This window comes from Prorops nasuta, unplaced genomic scaffold (assembly GCF_024137725.1).
Source record: "Prorops nasuta isolate Cenicafe-Biocafe unplaced genomic scaffold, Cenicafe_Pnas_1.2 PNAS00015, whole genome shotgun sequence".
NCBI classification, from domain to species: Eukaryota; Metazoa; Arthropoda; class Insecta; order Hymenoptera; family Bethylidae; genus Prorops; species Prorops nasuta.
In genome coordinates, this window is record NW_027116812.1 from 2,828,080 (window position 1) to 2,840,749 (window position 12,670).

Consider the following 12,670-nt stretch of genomic DNA (forward strand, 5'->3'; position numbering starts at 1 on the left):
GACTGGTCTGGTATATCTAGTGTTAAAGAGTTGTGACAGAAATTTTACATTTTGAATGATTTTTTTCTTTGGTAAAAGTGTATTGTTAGAAAATGATTACAATGGCAACAAACTATAGATGTACGTAGTATAACCTACAGTCCTAGTTACCTTACGATATATTTTTATTTCGAATTAAGATTAAAAACTGTTCACAAAATTAGCTGTATTCCTGATATTACTGTCTATAAAAAATTTTATTCATTTATTTAAAATGAATAAAATTTTATATATATATATATATATATATCTCTATTTTACACCTAATACTTTATCAAGTAACTCTATTGGCTAGAAAAATGTAGTAAAATAATTTTTGTTTTTTTACGATAAATCCTTAATAGAAAAATCTTTCAAAAAGTAAAATTTCTTCCACAGTGCGTTTTTGATGCAGATTAAAGAATCTAGATGTTAATTCTTTACTGTGCTGTGAAGTGCACTACCTTTTCTTAGCGATATTTATATTTACCAGCTTCACTTTAAAGAACTATCTTATTACATTTTAATTTTATTTCATATTAATTAATATATTGAACAATAAAATGTAAACAAACCAATGTTGAAAAAATTAAGTGTGAAATTAGAAAAACTGCAAGAAAAAAATATTACATATATGCATCACCACAAGATAAACAGCTAAAGTTTGTGTATGTTAAACTTAATCTAACATCCATAAACACATATATACTTTCACATAAATGAGTTTTTGCAGGTCGCACAAAGTTTCTCACGTACAATAAATGGTAAAATTTCTGCAGGACCTATAAAAATGCATTTGTGTGGATCCAGACAAATCAATGTCACTAAATAATGTAGAGTAATATTTTTTTAGATGTTTTACCATTTTATTGTTAGCTTTTTAGTCTTATGACTGTGATAGCTTCACATGTACTTAAAAATTATATTAAAAATTACAGTTTGATAAGTAAAATCATATAAAATCCAACGAATCGTGAGTACCATAAAGAATTAATACGATAATATTTATATATAAATACCTATTATAAGTTTCCTACTTATTAAAAGAAGCTACGATGTTTAACAATTTTGCAATTACTTTTTCTCATTTTGAATATAACTTTATTTGGTGAGTAACAGTTCCAAAATTTAAAATTTTTAGCTGTAATTAACAATCAATCCCTATACAAAACTCTGTTTACAATCTTGTTTCGAAATCTATTGAAAGCAGCCAAAAGGATACAAAATTAAAAAAAATAACCTTAAGTAAAGCAAAAAATCAATTTGAGTATATTTCTGCAAGTTTGGTAAATATCACTGTATAGTTACGTCATATCTCAGAAGTAAATGAGCTATATATTTGGGTTACCTGTTTTAGCTGGTTTATCATTTATACATAGTACCTACTATTTAATTGAAAAAAGTTTTCACAAAAATATAGAAATATCACTGCTTTTAGGTACTCTGGCCTATAAGTTTCACAGAGTGCTTAGTGATGATGCGGCAAAGCCTCACGAGTTTCCTCATATAGCAGCTATAATTGTAAAAAAACAATTTCAATGTAATGCTGTGATTATCAGTCCTCAGTATATTCTTGCTACAGCAGCCTGTATTCTTGATCAAAAAGATCATTTAAAAGATATCAGAATTCGTACTGGATCGAATAACCTCTTGAAAGGTGATCAAATTCATAAAATAGAAACTTATTTCATCCATAATATAACTACAATCGAAATAGAAAAAACTGTGCTGTATACAATCGGCGTTTTAAAGGTATATAATGCTTAAAAATTTTTTTAATCGTGTATCTGTATCAACAAGAATATTCTGTTTCAGGTAAAAAAAGCCTTTAGAGATCAATAGCAATCAGAAACCTATCCAGATTGGTCCCGTACCAAAGGAGCTTATTACTGATGATCCTTCGTCTTTTGCCATAAGATTCCACGGAAATTGTAAGATTTTATTACAGAAAAACACAAATATGTATAATTTCTAGCTTAAGCAGTTAAATCGTTTCAATACTTTTTCAAGTACGTTATTATATTACAGAGTAATGGGATCACTGATACCAATATTACGTACAGAGCGAACGCTTGTTGTTTGTAGCATTTCAGTGGCATAACGAACATTCTTTTCTAATTATAGTCAAATTTTCTAAATTGTTACTATATTTCATTATAGATATCTTTGAATTTTTTAAACAGTATTGCATCTATTTTTCAGCAATAGTTTTTTTTTGTTAATTGCATAATAAAAGGCAAAGATACATAGCATTGCTTTAATTTTTTGTACTATAAATGCAAAACAAATTTCAAGGTGCGTTAGCACTTTTAATGAATTAATGATAACACAGATGACACGGATGTTGGCAAAATTTTCAAAACGCATAATAAACACGGTAGTAGTTTTAAAAATGGGTTCTCTGAAATATTTTTAAACTGTCATTTTTACTTAGTTGAATTGAAAGCTTGATGGCTTCCAATACATGTTCAGTAAACACAGCGTTAAAAATGCTCCAAAATTGTTCCAGTGTGTCATATTCAACTCGTATATATGAATATTTAAAGAATTAAGCTTAGACATCATAAGTTTGTCATGTTTCGGATACATGAATTAGTAAATTAATTTTACTAACATAAAGAATCAAAAGTACTTTCCTATGCATATTAAATTTGAACTAAACACGATTAGAATAATTAAAAGAAAATCTCGAATTAACACATAATTAATTTAAAGAGTATGGAACACTTTATGGTTGGAGAAAAAATCGGTCAGAAACGGACAATCATTTTAGCCTCAGAAAAGTAAGGTTACTGGTAATTGAAAAATTTCCTCGCTGTAAAAGATTTCTCAAAGAGGCTGGCCTAACTTACTACAAGCATACCATCTGTGGTTACCTCGAATTTGCGTTACTCGTAAGTATATTCCAAATACTATTATTCTTTATAGATTGATATTGTCTTTAAAATGACATTAAATTTAAAACCTGTAAATATTTTAGGGCAACGATGGCAGTGCTTTAATTTACGAGAATAAACTTATTGGATTAGCTAACTATGCCTATTTTCCGGTGCTCACTAATGGATACGACCCTGCTTCTGCCAGTACCTTTGTTTATCTCTACGAATTGCAAGATTTCATAGATGATGTAGTAGAAGATTATTATTATTATCTATAAAATATATGAACAATAGATAATAATCTGCAAATATATTAAGGCAAAAATTACTCAAGTGAGGTTCGGAGAACGTCGGCCCTCTGATTAATATGAAACTTTATATTTTTATAAATGTATCAATAAGTATTAAGCACTGATTATATAAATATACTAGTGAAAACCGTGAAAATCCATTAAGGTGTTTATTTCTTCTTATTTTCCCGAATTAATTTAGAAAAAAGTTTTAGCTCGTAAAACCTTTTTCAATAACAGTTGTATAAAAATTTCACGTAAACATAATAACTTGGCCAGGAGATCCAAACATGTGCTATTGGATGCTATACTTATATTTCTATTTTCTTTCTGCTAGTTTTCTTGCAGGACATGATTATATTCAGCGGTGAAGTAATTCTCACCACTTGCTTTTATTACGATCCGAAGAGAGAATAGAATACCTAAAGAAGTTGAACAGAGTAAGAGAATTTAATAAGAATGTTTTTAATATACTAAGTGCCTGGTTACTTATTAACACCAAAGTTATACAATTTTTCGAAACGAGTGAATTTAAGAAAGCAATTTTTCGACAACTTTCTCATCTATAACCTTTAAGTAAGATTATAAGAATTAAAGTCTTTAATTTTTTAATTTTCTATAGACATATATCTCCTATAAGTCAGTAATCGTTTATGACAAATTTAGGGAAGTAAGAAAATTATTGAAAGTAAAGAATTTTTCATACTTAACTTACTTTTTAACTGAATTGTATATAAAATTGGTATAACGATATTATTCTTAAAATCATTCACTCTAGGATAGCTTAACTGTTTAGTACACGTTAATACAGAGTATTTTATAAGTAGTTGGAGGTCCTCTAAATAAGTTAATTTTTGGAATAAACAATAATTTATTTTTTGCTGAACATAATTTAAAGGATATTGAACAGTTTCTACACTACAAAAAGAAAATTAATAAAAATATTAAGAGTTTCTGATTGTACTCTTTTACGATGTACAAATTAATTCTTCACAGATCATTAAAATCTTCAAAACTATAGGATTGCCAAAATAAGTACCAGTTACAATAATTCTAAGGGTTTTGTGTGACTGCTGATTTTTTTCATAATTCAATTTATTAATATTCAATAGTGTGTGACCAATATAACGAACATAAATAAATTAGCCAAAAATAAAACACTCCCTCTGCACAAACCATAAATTATCCTAGTGGCCATTACAGTTGGCACTCCTATTCAAAATACATGGATCATAAAATTTTTATTATTTCAGGTCAATGATATTAGCAGAGCATTATTTGCTCGTGTAATATATAGTTTCTATATGAGAGGGAGCTTAAATGACAAGGATAAGCGTCGGTGAGGCTTCTTACTGAACTGTTTTAACGACGTGGAAGTTTGATATTTTCATATTCTTAGCGCGTAATGCATTAAGAATTAGGGCTCGCATGGTGCATACTGGTGCAACAGGCAGGCAGGCAGGCAGGCAGGCAGGGCATGCCAGCCTCAGCCAGCCTCAGCCAGCTTGCTCGCAGTTCTGTTTTAGCGGCTGAGAAGGCCGATATCCGTTTACTCGTCGTCGTTCTCTGCCTTTGTCCTATGGCTTTGTTCTAAGCGAACTGCAAACTGCACACTTTACCACTACCAGTTACGAGTATACACGTGTTAGTGTCAATGGAGACCGTTGTTGCACCATCGATCCCTCCAAGCCAGAAAACGCCTTTCAGATTTTCCACTTCTCACTTCCCACATCCAACCTCTGTTCCGCTTCTGAGGAAATTCACCAGCGATCTCTATCTTAGCCTTCATCCTCTCGATAAATCCAATTAGAATTATTTAGAACGTCGCTCTCTGATCAGCCTCAATTAAAAGAAATAAAAGAGTAAGACGAGAGAGAGAGAAATCTCAAAGCGAAACAATATCGTGCTAAATGAACAGTAAACTAGGCTGGGCATTTCACAATTTTCAAACCGTGCTATCAAGTTCCAAACGTATTTACACGAATATTCTCAGCAAGATCCAAAGTTATGAAATATTGGCTATCAGTCATTGTGTAGTAACGAGAATAATACTGTCCTGAAACTTACAATTAAATATCTCTCCCCCTTCCTTATTCTTACATTTTAACAGATGATAAACAATCTTATGTTATATGTATATGTGTACCTTGGCGAATGCCTGTCGTACTATAGGATTTGCCAATTTATTCCATCAAGAACGATTCTTCTCTCGAATATTTTCTAATTCTATCATAGATTTCCATTCCATTTATTAAAACTTAGGTACGCCTTGCTCTAGAACATTTTTCATTCAATGGAATTTTAAAACGTTTGTTTTATGACAAAAATCCGGTTAACCAGCATATTTTAATACTAGACCCACGTACTCCTTTCTCTTCCTGTCAAAACTCAGCATTTGTTATTTACATAAATTCAGAATGAAACGATGCCCCCAGTGTTTTATCGAACCCTCATTTCGTGCGCATCAGTCATTCTTGACCCAATTTCCCAATTCAAAACATTGTTTTCAAGAAATTTAATAATAAAGTTTTCATTTTAGAGAAGCTGGGTCACTTATTATAATTAAATATCTTGAAAACTAAATTTCACAAGCACCAAAGAGAATTATAGAATTTTCGGAAAAATGAAATTTGGAAATGGAAAATTTTCAATAGGGATTATCGTAAATTTGAATATTTATTTATTATTCTCACGGGTGTTGGGGTGGTGCAGGTTAAGCAAAGCAAAGCAGTCGTATTTTCTATTAATAAAGCTTAAAACGTACGAAAGATCGAAATCCCGAGATTCTGGCTGGCCAAATCGATTTTCGCCCACGACTCTCGCTGCACATTAACGTATATATGCGTCATTTCATCCTGTAGCGTTAGAAGAGATAGAAACACTTGTTGATAAGAAGCTGTTGATATTATTCCCAGCTGCACAGTATATATAGTGGCTATATATTAATTTATAAATTCACCACTTTATTACGAAGAAAATTTCGTATATCAACTCTATCAGCGTAGAGGCTTTATAATTGCGTTAGTTGTATTATTTAATTTCCACGATAGATCGCTTCATCGGACATGCGCATAAATCTGCCGTGGCTTTTATCTGATAATATTAAATACAGGTAGAGCGCGGTGAATTGCATTGCAAATTGGCTGTCCATTCGGTAGAATTCAATTACACTCTGGCTCCCTGTCCATCCTGTCTTTTTCCGCCTCCACGTATATCATTTTTCCCTCCATCCCCCAAGCCTTTCCTTTTTTCCTTCCATTTACCCTGCCAATGGCTCTAATCACTACTTTAATTATCTCTCGAATCTACCCTTCCATTGTTATATCACTTGCTGTATAATAAATTGCACTCTTTAACATACATTAATTTAACAACGGAAAACTTGCAATAATTACTTCAACAATAATTTAAGAGTACTGCTTCCTTCTGCAGATGCAACTATGTTTTTCAGAGGCAAAGCAGCAAAGTCTGCATGGTATAGGCGAAAGTTTTACGACCAGCCACGTTGGGACTTTATGCCACGTTAATATTTGTTGTTACACGAACCGGCCAATATTTACCGGAAAACTGCCATGAAAATTCTCTAAAGCGAGACGTTCGCGAGGCAAATGAGATTGTTATAGAAAGGTAAAAGTAGAAGTTTAAGAAACGATGATTTGTACCGTGAATACGTTCTAGACACGTTTTTGGATAGCTTTAATGATGCAATAAATACGAGAAATAAATTCCTTATTCTCACTGTCGTTATCCCTCTGATGCTGATCTCGTTACTTGTTTTTCGTGTAAAGATATATTTTAACGAGAGCAGACTTGTACAGTGTGAACGAAGCTTAAAGGTGGAGGATGAATGATGGGGTAGGATATTTTCTGTAATTTGATCGCGTTAATCCAAAGAGAGGACAGGAGACTGTTGCGTAATGCTGCTTGAGGAACCGTGCTTCGGTACGTGATTCCAATGTGGTTCAGTTGCATTAAATTTTACGTCACAGTACGAGTCGAAAGCATTTGCGGCTCCACCCTGGCTTAAACACGCTCCGAAATCTAAAATGGCGCACTGTAATCCAGCAAGCAAGAGTGCTATTAAGTCCTTTGCCTTGTATCGGAGTTCACGTATGAGGACAGGAATCTAATCTCTAATGCCATACCACTGATCACGAACATGAATAGCGTACATACCTAGACACATATATACATAGCTGTTTCATGTACCTGGCACACGTGTAACTATGTAATGCCTATTCCCTAATTAATAACTAATCCGTATTAATTGCCTTTAACTATTAAATTTACGTATAGTGAGTTATTCTTCGCATTGGAAAGAGTTATTAGAGATTTGAAAGAAAACTGTATATTTGTATAGAAATTAAAAATTTGACTCTGTACACGTTTACGTAATTAATGAATAATTCTCTAATTTATAATCGATCCACATTAATCGATTTGTATATTAAATATTTTCTTTGTTAAGTTAATATATATATATATATAGTGAACCATTCTTCGTATTTGAAAGGATAATATGAGATTTGGCAGCTGAGAAGTATAAGTTAATAGAGATTACGAACTGGTAGATGATGACATAAGGTCGGGGGTTGGGGTGCAGCATGGTTATAGACCAAACTTGGCAAATTATTATGTAAAACTTTAAATCATCTCCTCTGCCAGCAAATTGGCTTGTCCTGGTAGACAAACGGTTTGTAAAATGTTACGAAGCGCCTCTAGCCGAGCAGCTTAGTAGATTGGCTATAGTAACGTGTGGCAAAGGCTGCGGGAAAGATCACCAATTCTGTTTAGAGCTTTCCTTGATAGAAGTCGAGAGAAATTCTATATTATTTAGAAAATTTAATTGTTCCTTTGCTCCACAATTAACATGTAGAATTCTATCGCCAATAGCAACACTGAATTTCTTACGGATTTCAAAGTTCGAGCAAACAATAAGTTTCGCAATTTTCTTTAGGAATATCAAACTGTTTGATACTGTAGCGTTGGAATTTATAAGCCATAATTGTTCAATAACGTTAAGTACACAATCGAGAAAGGGTAATCTTGGTTATAAAGCTAACTCGCTAACTGTATTACGCGAACACAAACACAAAGCAATTAAATTCAGTCGAATTTACGAAAGAAAATAATTGTTTAAACTCGCAAAATATTAAATCATTATGTATGCATAATTCTGAAATCACTGTTAGGATTAAAATCAATGGTGAAAGGTTTGACAATTTAAAGTTTGCAAATGTTAAAACGCATTGGACAATATAGCCAAGGTTACTACTGTGTTTCGAGCAACAAATTCACTTTGGCAACTTTGCTAATACAAATTGTTCTCTAAATATAGATCCATCCTGAAGAATGCCGCAGTTGCATATATATATATATATATATATACATTCGAAGGCAACAACGATTCAGGATTTTCGAGGGCGTTATGGTACTTTGAGCTTCCGGTCCATCGATGCGAGTGCGCGAGTGTGCGAGTGTGGAAGAAATAAAGAGGGGGAGAGAGGAGAGTGCATACGTCTGTATTTATATATATACGTGCTAACCCTCCTGGCTCCGGTGCTAATGGCAATAACTTATAACGTGCAATTATACAAATGCAATTTAGTCGTATTCGAACGCAGCACTTGCCTTTGTCTAGCATGCACGAGTCACGCTAAAAGCAGAAACTCGTCCAACAACAATTAAATACTTTCCAACAAAATCTGCAAACTTCACTTTTCGCATTGCGAGTGGGGAGTGCTATATTTGCGCTTAATGCGCAACAAAGAATATATAAATTACATTAATCCCGATAAAAGTGCAGGATTGCTTACTAAACTCCCCCGGGTTTCCCTTTCATATCCCGGGGATTTATGGGAAACGAAATTTCATCGCACGTGTTCCAGCTCGTTGAAAGGCGTTCGCGTTACGATTAAATCAACCGCGAACTTAAATTTCTCGAGGCCCGCCTTTAAATAGATCGCGCGCTAAGAAACTTTATTTTTAAACTTATTTGAACATTTATTCTAGGAAACGTCGCTCTTTCCCGTTGCTGATTCGTGCAGCTCTGCGCCACCGATCTCTTGCTGAATGGATACGTAGGTAAATGTGTGTGTGTGTGTGTGTGTGTGTGTAAAGCACAATATTACACATATGCGCGACTGTGGACGCTCCCGGTAAACCCATCAGTCGTGAAAATGCTCGGTGAACCCTGAAAGAAATTTTCGTTTTATTTCACTCGGCCGATCAAGCCAATAATTAATAACTTTCCAGAATGTCAGCCGTACTCGCCCTTCCTCGTCGCTAAAAGTAACACACTACACTCTTTCGAAATAGACGCTATATACTGCAACTATACATTTTCCAACAAAGACTCCACTCCAACCGCGTTATCCACAAACTAATCATCGCTCCGTTCGTTTCTAATCAACCATAAAACTCACAATTTTACACGATTCTTTCCAAACTACCAAACTTTGTTGCAGAATCCTTTTTGTTATTTCGAGAGAAAGGGTCGATCGCTGAAGATACGAAACAGGACCTTTCGCGACAGCGTTAATGAGGATTCGTCAAGGATTATATTTTGGAAAACAAATATTTTAATAAAGGAATTTCAAGCAGACCCAATTACGTCAAGTGTATACTATACATAGAAGCGAGGATTCTTTAATAATTTCGAATTAAACGTGACACGTAGGATTGGACCGAGTGGCTACCGTTAAACCAAGTGCACGACGCGTCATACTGTGAAAGGGCAGAAAGGTGATAAAATTATTAATAGCTGCGAAAGGGGCAGCATCTGATGCATTTATAAATAAATCTCAGCAACTGCTAGTCGTCTCTGGTATTTATTACATACCGTTGTAACGCAGCCATAACCAAGATCGCCTAGCTGTAAGCTTCCACCTCTCACTCGCACCGATGCGATTTAATTTTAATCACCTATATATATATATATATATATATATAGTTTCGAGAAAGAACCGTGACATTGCGAATCCTCTGCATGAAAAAATAATGTAACAGTGAACCAATCCCCCGTCAAATAACCTTCTTTCACTCGAGCTCTTTCATTCCTCAAGACGGACATCTCCTTTAAACGTGTGTGTGTGTGTGTATAGTTGTTTGATTCTCTCGTTTCATTAATTGCGATCGATATAGATTCGTATAGACATTGGATAGTTTTGAAGGACGCTGAAGAGCTTCGGAGCTTATGGAGAAGTCCAGCGCAATTGATCGACCGATCTTCATGATTTCATGACACACTTTGCTATTTAGTCTTATGTGCAGAGATGTGTGTTTTTCCTGTGCGTTTGTATGGGTGTAATTTATACACCACCCTCTTCTTCCATACAGTCCACACCGTTTAGAGAGACGTCCAGCGAGGTTAACGTCCAAGACGAGCTGGCTGAAAAAGTCGTTGAGACAAATTGGAAATAAACAATTAAATACGAGAAGATTTTCAGTTTCAGACGCTCGAGTTTTTCACCCCTTTTCCCTACTACCCCCCCCCCCCCTTAATCCAATAATTTTCGTTTCATCGAGTAACGGCACTACGATGCTGATGGCAAAATTAACATAATAGCCTCTAGATAAACTCTGTTATCGTTGAAGAATTTTTTTTTTTTTTTGTCCATTTTAAAACAAACTTCATTGCTTAAAAATATATCCCAGCTCTTCCACGCTAGGAGGAAGAAAGTTTTACTCTTCTTCTGTGGCTAGAAACACTTATCGCATCGATCTCATAAATATTCAATGTTTGCTTTCTATTATCTATACAGGGTGTTTACTTTAATTCGTCCCACAGCGTGGACGTAAAAATTCATTTATCTCCGTAACTATGAGAGATATCAATCCTTTGTATCTCACCTTTTAGAATTTAAATAGAAGGGTCATTCGAAAGGGTCTCCTGCACAATTTTTTTATCTCGTTCAATTAGGGAGATATACGAGTATTTAGGTGAAAGCTTGGGGTGGATTAAAATAAACACCCTATATATTATCCATAGGGAGCAGAGAACAATTGACCTTTTCTTTTTTGAATAATCGATCGATTCTTAAATAAAAGATTTTTTAATTAATCTTTGGGTTAACAGGGGATGGCTGAGGAAACTCTCGGATAGACGCTTGAAAGGATAAAATAAGAAAGCACTTGAATGGGTAAAAGAGTTCAGCAATCAGGTTTTGACTTTGACGTAGCGCAAAAAGGCAATTTTCCAACTAAGATCTGCTAAGTCTCTTTTACTTTTATACTCTCTGACCGATATATAGCTTGTATATTATTCCTCCAAAGATCAGAGGGTACAGTATTTGAAAATCTCCTGTTTTTATTATACTAAAAAAATTGTTCTATCCTCCAAACATTAGTCTTCCTTGAAATTCAATTTTTCACGTCTCTCATCTCTCTAATACACTCGTAAATCTTATTCCTCCGAATAAACAAACCGACGATCATGGATAAGTGGCGATTGCACACGTTTGACTCTACGAACAAAAGGAAAAGTATTCTTGATTTTTACCTAAACTTTCGTCGTTGTTCATCGTACTATAAATAACGTATTCGTAATAATTAATAAAAAATTCTGACAAATTTTGCTTGAAATGTGGAAAATTGGTTTTAGCAGAACGAAACAAAGAGCACATTGATATATATACATGTATATATATATATATGAATATATAATTAAAAAGTTTGTCTGTTTAACGAAGGATGTACATTTTAGAGTCAATTAAACTAAAGAGAGCAACAGAAGCCCAATGTTTCATTATACTTGGAAATTGAAACGTTAACGGATGAATCCTTCTGCCAACGTCAAACGAGACACGTTGCAGTTTCGCGAACAAACTACTTTAATTCAAACTAGAAATCATCGAGATTGCAGAACAATTCTAATTACTCTACGTCGATTGCATCAATCAGATTCAAGATTTTCCTCTCTGCAAGGTTTCTATTTAGAAACTAAATTCTCCTAATGGTCACGACCGAGAGAAATTATTATTTCAAGTTTGGGGCTCGTTCAATGAAATAATCTCTTTAGTCCAGCAATATGTACACATTTAACAGACTGCACATGACTAAATTTCGCCATGAAACCAAAAAGTATCCATGCGATATGTTCAGAGTCGCGCTGTTTAATTTCATGTAATTATTTGCTAAATTTCCAACAGACTTCCACTCATTAATTTATTGTGCCTCGCGTCCTCTATAACGGTGCTTTTCACGCACTACTGACATTCATGAAATGCAAACTGTGGTTAACCACAAATCAACGCTGAGTTCTTCTGTTCCTGACATAATTTTCAAATATCTACTCGATCAACCGTTTGGGAATTCAAACAATTTTAAAGAAAAGCTCGTAAATTTTCAATAGAAATGAGCAGATGATCAATAACTATACTTGAAATGAATACAGTTATAATGTATACGTTCCTGCTGCAAATTCAAAATAAAAACTCGATCGAGTCGTGTTAATAAATATGCGATAAAAATGTTGATAATTAA

The 12,670-nt window shown here is 33.8% G+C and overlaps 1 protein-coding gene and 1 long non-coding RNA gene across 4 annotated transcripts in view; one reads left to right on the forward strand and one right to left on the reverse strand.

The window, feature by feature from the left end:
• The window catches only part of LOC136779182 (GTP-binding protein RAD), a 55,313-nt gene that overhangs the window by 38,351 nt on the left and 4,292 nt on the right, over positions 1 to 12,670 (reverse strand). The window lies entirely within an intron of this gene.
• Positions 1,079 to 3,559, forward strand: LOC136779188 (uncharacterized). The gene is made up of 5 exons (XR_010823530.1): positions 1,079 to 1,126; positions 1,457 to 1,770; positions 1,834 to 1,949; positions 2,047 to 2,912; positions 2,999 to 3,559. It is a non-coding gene; the product is annotated as an uncharacterized lncRNA (long non-coding RNA).